The following is a 12,677-nucleotide window of genomic DNA, read 5'->3' as shown; positions in this document are numbered from 1 at the left end:
TTGATCATTCCTCCAAACTCCAATCTTCTCACCCCTTCCTTGCCCATCTTGACCTTCAGAGCTTCTGAGAGTTTGAAGGGAATCAATTGAACCCCCCGGTAAGTCTAGGGGACAGAATGGGGCTGGGGAGGGGCGTCAGCCATGCGAACAGAGCTGCCTGCCACTAAGGTCCTGTTACGCAGAGGAGGAAACTGGGGCCCCACGTCGCTGAGCCTGTGAGTGACCGGGTGAGAAAGGAAACACCTTCTAAACCCAGGCCGGTGCAGATGAGAGTCATCCCCAGTCCAGGGAAAAGGAAAGCAGGCCTCCGAAAGAACTCACAAGCACATGCCAGTGCCTGGGGCTGATTCTGAAGGCTGCCCTCTCCCCAACCCCCAGCTTTCAGGCCCAAGCACCCTGGGGTGCTCCCAGGCTCAGGTGGGCCACGGGCTGCCCACATCCCCACCGCTAACAAAGGCCCCACGCCCTGGCGGCCTCCTGAGGCCGGCGGCCTTTGAAGCACACAGCCTGGATTATTTAATATAATGGAACAGTGCAACCTGACCCATCAGAGACATAAATTTCCAGGTGTTTTAAATTTGTTTTCCCCGTCAGAATGGTAAATGGCAGATAGTAAAATTCGGCAGCAGGTCGTGGCTGTGGGTGCAGAGCTGGCCACAGGCTGGGCTCCTGCCACTCCAAGGTGGGCTTGGTGGCCTAGGCAGCCCAGGGTGCACCACAGACTACCCTGGACATGAGGCTCCGAAGCTCTGAGAAGGATCCTAGGCCAGGGCTGGGTGGGGATCCCGGGCCCTTGGTTTCCGAAGGGGGTCTCAGGGTATCTAAGTCTTCTGCCCATGAGGGTCTCTCACCCTGACATCTGTGCAGAGAAACCGACGGCCCCAAGCCCCCTAGGTTAATTGAGGTGTGAGTGCCTGTAACACCCATAACGAGGTTTCTATTGCTCTTGCCAAGTTCAATTATGGGCGCATCTGCTTTCTGATTTTTCCAAGATGGTTTGATTTTTTTCTTTACGCCCAAACTACAAAGGAACGGTCCTCACGGTAGCTTTTGCAGAAGGTAAGAGATGCTGACTGCTTTTTCCAGACCCCTGCTTTTTTGAGATGTGTCAGAATCCACAGGGCGGCTGCTGAGGATAGATATTACTCCGAGTGATTCTGGAGAAATCCAGTCCTTGCTCCCACTCCCCACAAAGCCCTTCGCCCTTTTCCCTTCAAAGTCAGAAAGGATGTCTACCTTTTGTGAGGCAGGTTCCCCTGCCTGCTACCTAGAAACCTGTCATCTGTCACTTTGAATGGAGAAATCATTTCATATTTGTTTCCCAAATGGAAGCACTGGCTCAGAGAAGGTGGAAACCCCGGAAATTAGTGTCATTTAGGGGATGGAAGTGGGAAGGCCCTTGTTCCTTATCAAGGTAATTGTCATTCTCTACTTGCTTTGGGGGTAGGGCCTTAAACAGGGATAGCTTCTGGTGTAACGAAATGGTTACATTTTACTGATAAAGTTCTATTGGTCCAGTGTTGTGTGAGTGTGTACATGTACGTGTGTCTGTGGGGGAGTGGGGCCAAGGCAACCCGGTGCAGAGCTGTGAGACAGTAGAGACAGTAGGCATCAGCTGGCCCTTGAACTTACCCTCTGGTAACCACAGATACGCACAGCTCACAAAGCTGTGTATGGAAGGTGTCAATGGAGCAGGGACAGTCGTTGGGACTAAGAAGCTTAGAAGCTAGAGGCAGGACAGTCTCTTTCTGGCCTTGTGGTGACGGAGAGGCTTTCTGGAGGACGTTGGCCTTCAGGCTGGGGCTAGGGAGATGCTGAGGGAGGGGTAAGCATGAGCTCAGGGAGGAGGAAGGCAAAGGGCAGTTGGGGCTGGAACACGGTGAGAGATGGTGTGTGAAGACCAGAGCCTGGTGGGGCAGGACCTCAGATGTCCTGAGAAAGCTGCTCCCCGGCCTGTTGGCCTTGCAGTTGTGTTTTCAGCCTGGAGTTTCTTCCTGATGACATGCCCCCAAGAGCAGGGGAGTGCTTCAAAGGTCAACTTTCTGGGCTCATTTCTAGAAACAGGAAATAGTGATTAGCAAATCAATTCATTAAGGCCCGATAAATCACTAGATTATAAAGAACGGTTGTTTGTTAACTGAAGACAGATCTTGGCCCCTGCTGAGAGGTGTGATTCTGGGAGAAGGCTGACCAGGAGCATGCTGAAGACAGAGGCAGGACTACCTATGTGTGAAATTCCAGCAGCCCAGCTCTACTGATGACAGAAATGGCCATAATAAACCGAGGAGGCCACAAGTCAAACAAATAATTTGGTTGACAAATAGGAGTATAAACAAGACCTTGATTAATGAATTTCCTAATAGTTCTCTGTTTATTGACATTAGCTCAGCTTGGTCATTAAGCCTGACATTGCCCATATATGTTGCATGGCATAACACCTTCCATTCATTCTGAGACTGCTTTGTAGCTTTTTGCCTGGATGTTTTAGGCTTTAAGTATTGTCTGCCTGACTGGGCCAGGAGCCCCTAGTTCTGAGAACCCTTTCTGTGCTTACTGAGAAAAAAGGAAGGTCCTGGAGCTTCCTGAGAGTGGTAAATAGAGAAGTGAGAGAAGAAAGAAGAGCCTGCAGCTTCAGCATCTTAAATCCTAGGTACTGGGCTGGGAATCAGGGTCCAGCTCCCTCTCACTGGAACCATTGTTTCCCTTTTAGACTAACCTGTTGTGCCTGCATTGCTCCATCTTTGAGGGGAAGAGCTCATTCCAGAAGGCCCTTCCTCCTCCTGGTGTTACAGGCATTGAAAAGGGAACACCGAATGGGCAGGAGACCAGAAAACACATTAAATAGAGCGAAGGTATCCCAAAAGAGCATGAGCTTCTCTGAGGCTCATCTTGGCCAACACTTAGTCTGCTTCTAACTGAACTTGGCCACCACTTAGCTTGCTTCTAACTGAACTTACCAAAGTGCTTTGGGGAACCTTAGCCATTGCCTCTGATGTTCGGAACCTAAGATGGGGTTGCCCTGAGAAATTGCCAGTGTGCCTACAGTTGATCACCAATCCCTGGCCAGTGGACACCAAGAGCCCCTGTTCTTGTCCGTGGAACGGGAATGGGCTCTGTCAACCTGAGCCAAGATTCCAGCCTGGAGCAGCTTTGTAGGCAGCTTTAGCAACACGGTGAAAAGCAAAAGCAGGAGGAGTTGAAGCTGTAAATGCCAGCTGTATTTTTATTGGTCGTCTGCAACTTCAAAGCTTTCCCCTCTTTAAAGGAGGCCCGCGCAGGTATCCAGTCGGCTCTCCAAGCTCCCGGCCTTGATGCCTTATTGATTTTCAATGTGGCTTGACTCCCAGGTGGGCAGACTTCAAACTGGTCTGTATTTTTCTGCTGTCATGTTTCCATCCTCGTTAGTTTCCATCTCCAGCAAGATCCTGGGCATGTTTGAGGGCAGCTTTTCCTTCTTTGGCTTTCTCTCAATTTTCTTCTGGACAGGATTTCAGACATCCAGGGCCGCCACTGCTGAGGTTGTGTCTTGCGTGGTTAATACCCAGCTGTGCCAGATGCTGGCAAGTGCAAGAGAGAAGGTGCAGTCCTTGTTCTCAAGGGATTCACACCCATCAGTCCATCTAAATGTTTTCTCAGTGTAGTCACTATGGAAGGTGTGGCCAGCGGTGGAGGGTGGGGCTGGTCACTTGATGCCACCACCCCCTTTAACACATGCTCTTCAGAACTGACCTGAAGCCACCAAGTGTTTACTGAGCTGTTGTTTGCCCAGCACCGGGGAGAACAAACATTCATTCAATGCTTACTACAAATATTCATTAATACGTTCATTAAGTGCCTGTAGTAGGCCAGGCGCTGAGCTTTGCTATATTTACTAGTAGTTTTATCTAAATTTCATGTAAATTCTATGCCACTCTGTGAAGCAGGTTATTCTTAGCTCCCCCTTATAAACGAGCATGCCGGATTGCAGGGGTTTAATCATTTACGCACGCTTACTTCACAAGCGAAAGGCCGAGCAGGGTCTGAGCTGCTCTCGCCTGAGCACACCAGGCTGGGCTGGGTGTCTGTGTGTGCTGGGGAGGAAAGGATACAGGAAGCTTGCCATCTCATTGGCACACAAATCCTATTCATGTGGAACAAATGAGCAAGATGAGGCATATGTATGACAATAATAACAACAGCAAATATTTCTGGCTGGGTGCAGTGGCTCACACCTGTAATCCCAACACTTGGGGAGGCTGAGGCTGACAGATCACCTGAGGTCAGGAGTTTGAGACCAGCCTGGCCGACAAGGTAAAACCCCGTTTCTACTAAAAATACAAAAAATATTAGCTGGGCGTTACACGCCTGTAATCTAAGCTACTCGGGAGGTGAAGCATGAGAATCACTTGAACCCGGGAGGTGGAGGTTACAGTGAGCTGAGATCATGCCACTGCACTCCAGCCTGGGTGACAGAGTAAGACTCTGTCTCAAAACCAAACCAAACAAAAAAACCAATAGCAAACATTTCTATAGCACCTACCAGGTGTCAGGGACTGTTCAAGTGTTTCACCAATATGAGCTAATCCCCACGAGTGCATGGAGGCCCAGAGGAGTTGGTAATTCTCCCAAAGTTATGCAGCTGGGAAATGTCAGGGTTGAGATTCAGACACTGTGTCTTAAACACTTCATTGAGTGTGGAGACGGCCAGCGAGGGGCACCAGCAGTGTGGACTGAGCAGTGCCTTCTCTCTGAAAGCTTCATTGCCTGCTTTCCCAGACTTGACCTCTTCTAACCTCCAAAGAGCTGTGAGGCAGTGGCCAGGCCTCAGTGTCACCCTGCTTGATAGATGAGGCAGACCGATACCAAGTGGGTGCTTAGGATGACCCAGACCACACCCCAGCCTCCTGTCTTTCCACTGCTGGGACTTTCTAGAGAGAGAGAGAAAAAAAAAGTATCTTATCCAGTTGAGATATTGAAGAGATGTTTGGTTGGAAGTGTCTCACCTCAAATCTGGGACAAACGGATCCAGAAAAGCAGTATCCTAAGAAACTGATCCAGCGAAGCCAGTTCCTCTTCTGCAGTTCCATCTGCTCTGGCTACTAAGGGAGCTGGGAAAGTGATTTTTGTGACTATAAAAGAAAGAGGCAGTGTAGGTTGGAGAGGAGGCTGGGTCCAGGTCCTGGGGGAATTCCCTGGTGCCCTGGGCACAGGCCTTCTGCTCTGCAATCTGCCTGGCTCAGCCACGCAGGAGGAGAGGCCTTTGAAGTCACAGACCACCAATAAAATTGCAGCTGGCACCAGAAGCTTACAGGACTCCAGGCGTGAGATTTTACACCACTAAGGGGCTAAGCCAGCGTTGACAGGGCTTGGAATGTGCCCTGGACTCCTTTTTCTTCTGCAAGAACCACTAGGGTGCCTCAGACCCTGGCTACCCTGTCACCCAATCAATCAAGGCTGCAGCAAGGGCCCGTGAGTCACCGCAGGGAAGCGAGAGGAGCAGCTTGCAGTGTGGACCCAAGCCTGAAGCACATTCAGTGAACAGCTACAGTGCTGCAGGCTGTAAGCCCAGGCTGGGTTGGGAGGGCACACGCGAGGCAAGGCTCTGTGAGATGTGAGGCCAGCAGCAGGGGAGAGCAATGAGGATGGGAATGGTTGTGGGGAGGAGATCATACATGGCGACGCTTTAGGTTTCAGTATGAGCAAAGGCATGGAGGCTGGAATAAAGGAGGCGCTGTCGTTCTTCCTCCTCCTCCTCGTCTTTCTCCCTTTCTCTTGTCCTTTATGTCCTCCTCTTTTCCATAGTCTTTAAACTGCTCTTTACGTCTGCCCCAGTGCTGGGCATGGCCCCATTTCTCCTATGGAGCTCAGGATCTGAGACAGGCAGCATCCTCAAGGCTGGGTTTTGGACCAGGACCTGAAGAAAGGGGGTTGATGCCAAGAGAAGCTGGCCAAGCACCATGACTGCCCAGATAGTCATGAGCACAGTGGGAGCAGAGCTAACCTTTGGCGTCGTCCTCACCCCTATGCAGAGTTTTCTCTGAGCACTCACTCCCTGCCTCTTGGGAAGCAGCTGTTGATGCAGCTCTTCTGAGGCATTTGGTGGTGGGTGGGTTCACTCCCTTCAAGGATGGTGAATAGCAGAAGCCCCAGGGATTGAGCTGAGTGGGGAGAGCCATTACCTGGATGTTGTAGCCAGGAAGAGGAGCTGAAATAGAGACCAAACAAACACAGGAAATGGGCAAAGGAATGAGTAGGGAATGATCCTGGAGGAGGAGGCTCTGGGGATGGGTCAGTGGCTGGGGTCTTCACTACGGCACTCCCCTAACCTAACTGAGCCAGGAGATCAGCAGGGCTTGTTTTCCTGACCCTGCTGATGTAGCAAGGAAACCGTCCACAACCAGCAAGGACTAGGAATTATAATACTTTTGCATGCTACAAAATACTCCCACCAGCACAGTGACAGTTTATAAATGCCATGGTAATGCCCAGAAATGACTTTATATGCTTCTAGGAGCTGCTCGCCCCTTTTCCAGAAAGTTCATGAATTACCCACCCCTTATTTAGCATATAATTAGGAGTAGGGGTAAATATACCTAGCCAGCAATCCACCAGTGCTACTCTGCCTGTGGGATAGCCCTTCCCTGTCTATGGAGCAGCCATTTTGCTGTATGCTGTTGCTCAGATCAACTTGCTTCCTTTCACTGTTGGCTCATGCTTGAATTATTTCCTGAGTGAAGCCGAGAACCCTCTTGGGCTAAGCCCCAGTGTTGGGGTTTGCCTGCATCATAACCAGCTGTCCCATTTGGGCAGAGACACTTAAAAGGGTAACCTCGTTAAAGTTTCCAGTGTTGGAACAGGAACCTTGATGGGGGACTATGGAGTCTGCAGGGGACAAGAGAGACTTGTGAGCAGCGAGCTTTGGTGATGTACCTGCACACACAGGTCACACTCCAAAGGCAGCCTTCTCATTTTCCCTCCTCCTCACCCACCTCACCCCCCACGTTGGTCTTTTACAAAGAATTGTCCTGACCAGGGAGATGACAGTAGTAAATCAGGTTGACTCCTCCAAACTTGCAAAGCTGTTGTCACTAGTACCATCGTTTGTCTTGGAAAAAGCAGATTCTTCCCTGCAGCTATATCAATAAGAAAATGACTGATTGAAGAAGGGCTGGTAGACTCAGGTCAGACACCTAAAGAGAGCTATTGTCACACATACCAAGGTTGGTGGGTCCAACTCGCCATGTCCTGTCTAGAACCATGGGGAAAAACACCATCATTCTGGTCAGGCACTGGGGATATGGGGATGTATTAGTCTGTTTTGTGTTGCTCTAAGGGAATACCTGAGACTGAGTAATTTATGAAGAACAGAGGCTTTTTTTTTTTGGCTTACAGTTCTGCAAGCTGGGCAAGGATGGCACCAGCATCTGCTCAGCTTCTGGTGAGGCCTCAGGAAGCTTTTAGTCATGGCATAAGGTACTGGGGAGCAGCCATGTCACATGGCAAGAGAGAGACAGCAAGAGAGCTGCCAGGCTCCTTTAAACAACTAGCTCTTTCGTGAACTAATAGAGTGAGAACTCACTCATTACCAAGAGGATTGTGCCAAACTATTCATGAGAGATCTGCCGCCATGATCCAGCATCTCCCACCAGCCACCCCCTCCAACACTGGGGATCACATGTCAACATGAGGCTTGGAGGGAAAAAATATACAAACTGTATTGGGGATTGGGGGACATTACTTTATCCTGAGTGTTGAGCTTCCATATCTGTCATCAAATCAGCCTTAGACATCTCACTGGAATCTAATGGGGAATTGCTGGACCTACCTGCTATGTGCAGACACCTTAATACATGACATGATGAATCAAGGTAAACCCATGTCCACTTTTTGCTAATTATTGAGAAAGGCATTTAAAAGTGGAGAAAGTCTCCCTCCAAGGACATTGGGCAGGAAATTATTAAGTGTGAATAATATGAAACTGAGGTTGGCAATTTAAAAATGAAGTTTACAGAATGCACACAGTCAAATGAAGGTTTTCACCCTCGAAGTGGCCATCATGCATTGGGATATGCATATTTTGCTACATACTCTCTCTTGTTCCAAAAAGATTTTGAGGTGACAGTGAGTAAGGACTCAGATATTGTTTAGTGACCCTTGTTGTGTGTGGCAAAACATTTGATCAAACTGTGCCCGACACTGAAGACAGATCACACGCTGCCTGAGGCTTGTGGCAATAGGGAAATGATGACAGGGACTCAGATTCTTGGTGTGTGTTGGGTTGCAGCTTGTTGCTTTTACGAAGTCTTGTAAGAATGCAGTGAAGTTAGGGTAGCGTGAGCTAGTTTGCAAGAGCAGATGGACAGGAACAGGACTTTGTGCTGCTCTCTTGCCTGCAGCCTGGAGTCTAAACTGACTGAGAGTTTGGTAGTTTGGAGCCTTGCTGGGTTGAAAAAGCCAATTGTTTCTGTACCTGAAACTGAAGCAGAGAGTAAGTGGTATTTGAGAAGTCATAGACTTAGCAGAGGATAAAATTAGTGTTCTGTCATACAGCTATAGGGAGCCTGTCGTCTAGGTGGGCTTAAGGGGGGCTGCCTTTCCACCCACATCTACGCTTTCAGCTGGCCTCAACATAGTTACCATAAAACTACGAGCACCGGCAGAGCCCAGCAGGCGGTATGTGAAAGAACAGTTTATAGGTTTAAAAATTGTGAATAGGCAAGCGGTTTAGTGGTAGCTTTTTACATATGGAATGACCAGAAACAAAAGTATTTCAAATGTATTTGAAGAAATGATGTTATCAAATGAACCATAATCTTGACCTTAAAAAACGTGTTCAATCCTTAAAACCATTCCGGGGCACCCAGTCCTGCAACAGCAGGACAGGGCCTGCAAAAGCCTGGTAATTCTTCAAAGTCCACATTCTCCAATAGCCACTCAGACGTGACCCGGGAGGACAATGGACATGAAGGTGTCTCTGCCAGGGAGCAGAACAGGAGTTCCAACAGTGGAAGGAACTGTAGGCTGATTATTTTGGAAGCAAAAGCCCTACGTTAAGGGTATACACACTTCATGCAGAAAACTTAGAGAACTGAGATCTATACCTCCCCACACCAACCTCCCCTAAAACCCTGCAAATTACCTGTTATTCTGTCACATTTGATGATTTTAGTATAAGCAGGCTTTTTGCTAGGAACATCTATTTACATATTTATTTGCTATGAAAGTTGATTATGCTATATTTGTTATTTTATATTCTGCTTTTTAAACTTAGCAATATATTACAAACATCTCTATTAAAAATTCTACTTGAGCATGATTCTTAATGGTTGCATAATCTACTGTGTGGATCTCATAAAGCTAGGAATTTAGATTTTTAACTTTCTTATTTTTAGGATACATTTCTTCAAGTGGAAATACAGGGCCATAGGAACTGACATTTTTGTGATTTGATTCAGACCCTACTACCCTCCACAGGCATGTTTTGTTTTTACTAGTTTGCACTTCCCCTGGCAGTCTTTGAATGTCCCCATTTTCCCACTCCTACCACACCGGCTGCCACTCATTTTCATCTTGGGGATGATGTGGTCTGAGACCAGCACTGCTTCTCTGCAGTGAAGAGCTATGGCCTAGTATTTTCTTTTCTTTTCTTTTTTTACCTTGGCTCTGGCCACCCTGGAGGATGGTACACTTTTTCATATTCACACTGAAGACCTTCCTTCGATTATCTTCTTGTTGACTGAACAGAAGCCTGAGGGTAACCATCTATGTGATATTTCCAACCTTGTACCTCATTGTCCAGTATGGCCCAAAGCGTGGTGGGTTCCTGCACCTTCTGGAGAAATCCTAGATATTCCCTCAGGGCAAATGCCCTGAAAGAAGGGATGCCCTAGGGTCCCAGCACACATAGAAGGGGAATCATCCAGCATCCAGTCCTTAGGTGCTTACAGATGGAGGATAGAGCACCTTTCCTAATAAACAGAATTCTCCAGCACTTCCAGATCACTCCTATCTAACCTGGTGACCCGCTATTATCATCAACAGAGATTTCTGATTACAAAAGCCATCCTTGTTTTTTGTGGATATTTAAAAAAATGGAAGTATGAAAAAGAAAACTAAAGTTATATATACCCTACAGAAAGAAAAAAAAAAAACCTCACTGTTGACATTTTGGTGTATACATGGGCAGAATTTTCTCCTCTACATATGTTTTCCTCGGAGTTGAGATCATATATATGTGTAAATTTCTTTAAAAATTATTATAAAGAACATTTCAGAGATAAATATTTGTTATAAACATAATGGTTGCATGATATTTGCACATGGGGTATTCTAGAATTTCTTTGCACATTTCCTTATATCATTGCACTTTAGATGTTTCCAATTATTTTCTTATAACAAAATCCATAATCCTTCATAACCATCTTTGTGCATAAAGCTTATCTTCATTTGGATTATTTCCCCATAATCAGTTCTCATATATGGAAATGTATGTGTTTCAGAAGAAAAGCTATATATGGCTGTGGGCAATATGGAGGAATATTACTTGGGAAAGGCCATCTGGCTACTGGTTAAATCTCACCAGAATGGGATTAAAGATCAGTTGGATAAGCAAATGCATGGGTCACTGTGGAAGGCTGAATAGTAGCCCCTCAAAGATATCCACAGTGGAATCCCCTGAACTTGTAAATATGTTCTCTACATGGCAAATAGGATTTTGCAGATGTGATTCAGTTAAGAATTTTCGGGTGAGATTTCCTGGGTTATCTGGCTGGGCCCAGTATAATCACAATAGTCCTTAGAAGTGGGAGGCAAGAGAGTCTGAGTTACAGAGGGAGATGTGATGACAGAAACAGAAGCCAGAGAGATTTGATGATGCTACACTAATGACTTTGAAAATGGAGGAGGAGCCACAAGCCAAGGAATGTGGACAACCTCTAGAAGTTAGAAAAGGCAAGGAAATGGATTCTCCTTGTAGGGCCTGCAGAGGGAACCAGCCCTGCCAACACCTTGACTTTAGTCCATTGAGATTGATTTTGGGCTTCTGACCTCCACAACTGTAAAATAATAAATCTGTATTGTTTGAAGTCACCAAGTGTGTGGTAATTTGTTACAGCAGCAATAGAGAATTAATCTAGTCACCAATCAATTATAAGAGCAGAAATGTCACCAAATAAGTGAAAAATCTGGCATGGGTCACATTTCCATATACAATCTTCAAATATCCAAGTTCTAACACACAGGTTTACTTCTTATACCAGTTCTGGCAACTCTGCAAAGCAAATGTGCTCCATATAACAACTCAGGGAGCCATGAGGGCTGCATTTCTAAAATACATGACCTTCTTAATCAATGAGGCACAGGAAGGGAGAGAAAAAGCCCTGCATGGGCTCATCCCTGTCTCAGCCTTGGAGTCACTTCCTCGCCCAGCACATGGCTCTGCCCTGCTCCAGGGGGCTTGAGAAATACAGGCTTCCTGTGCCAGGAGGACAACAAATAAAGTCTACTGTGACCTCACAGACAGTGCACTCCACAGTCATGGGAAACAGTCTCTACCATTCTGACCCTGTGTCTGTTAAGTGCTTAGGTAACTCACATTTGTGAGTTGCATGGTGTGAATTGTGGGTGTTCTCACCTGGTCTGAGACTAGCGAGTTGACTGTTGCCCAGAGCTAGCAGGCAGAGCCAGCTGAAATTCTGAAAGTGGATTATGCATGGAGTAATGCTGTTCTCAGGAAATGAGCGATTTATTTTATAATCTAAAATTTAAATGTTTTAATATACCTCCCAAGAAGACGCCCAGTTCAGAAAACTGCAGAGGAGTCATGGAACTCAGCAGAAGGCCAGCTCCCTCTCTGGGAGGCCAGCTTCAGGAAACCAATCGTCCATCCACCTGATTCCAAAAGAATTACAGAAAAATGGAAAGCCAGGAAAAAAGACCATAAATTATATTTTCAATACGACCTTGTAACGTTATCCATGGATGTTACCTCAGACTTCAGTGAGTGCAGGGGACTAATGCTATCCATTTATCAGTGATGCCAAAACTGGAAAATGAAAGACAGTTCCAAATGCACTGAGGGGCTAATGGCACATTCAGTGTCTGGAATTCTATTTTATATTAATCAGAATTTTTAAAATGAAAATATGTTGAATGTTCATTACTGTTGAAAAATAAGTTTCTCCTTTATGTCTCTAAATGGGAGTTAAGTATTTTTAAAATATTGTTTTGAAAGCCCAGGATCATTTGTCTCCTTAAAATGCCTTAAGGACTCACCAAGTGGCATTCACTTGGCAAATCATTGGTGTAACGTCTAGTGCTCAGCCTTGCTTGCCATGAATGGCATAACTCACATTAACCAAACTCGCACAGGCACAGGCTGCTGTGGAAACCAGAAGGCCAGCCTGCATCTCTGGGAGTAGAATCCAGGCACAGAGAATATGTCTGTACGTGTGTCTCTGCACTTAGGTGTTAGGACCTGTGTGATGACAGGGGTGGGTGTTCCAGAGAGGGAAATATTCTTGCCTCTGTGCCCCTAGACAGTACTCAGGTGAGCCTCAGTCATGCCCCATGTTTCTCCCTTCCCCGTGTCCACAGGGATGGTTCAGCGTCTTTGCCACTATCTGCTGGCCCTGAAGCCATTCTGTCTCTTACGAAGACCTCTATTCTGCTCTTTTATGGGTTGGTTTTAACACTCAGGG

The sequence above is a fragment of the Theropithecus gelada genome, chromosome 13 (genome assembly GCF_003255815.1).
Source record: "Theropithecus gelada isolate Dixy chromosome 13, Tgel_1.0, whole genome shotgun sequence".
Lineage (NCBI taxonomy): Eukaryota > Metazoa > Chordata > Mammalia > Primates > Cercopithecidae > Theropithecus > Theropithecus gelada.
This window is presented reverse-complemented; position numbering follows the sequence as displayed.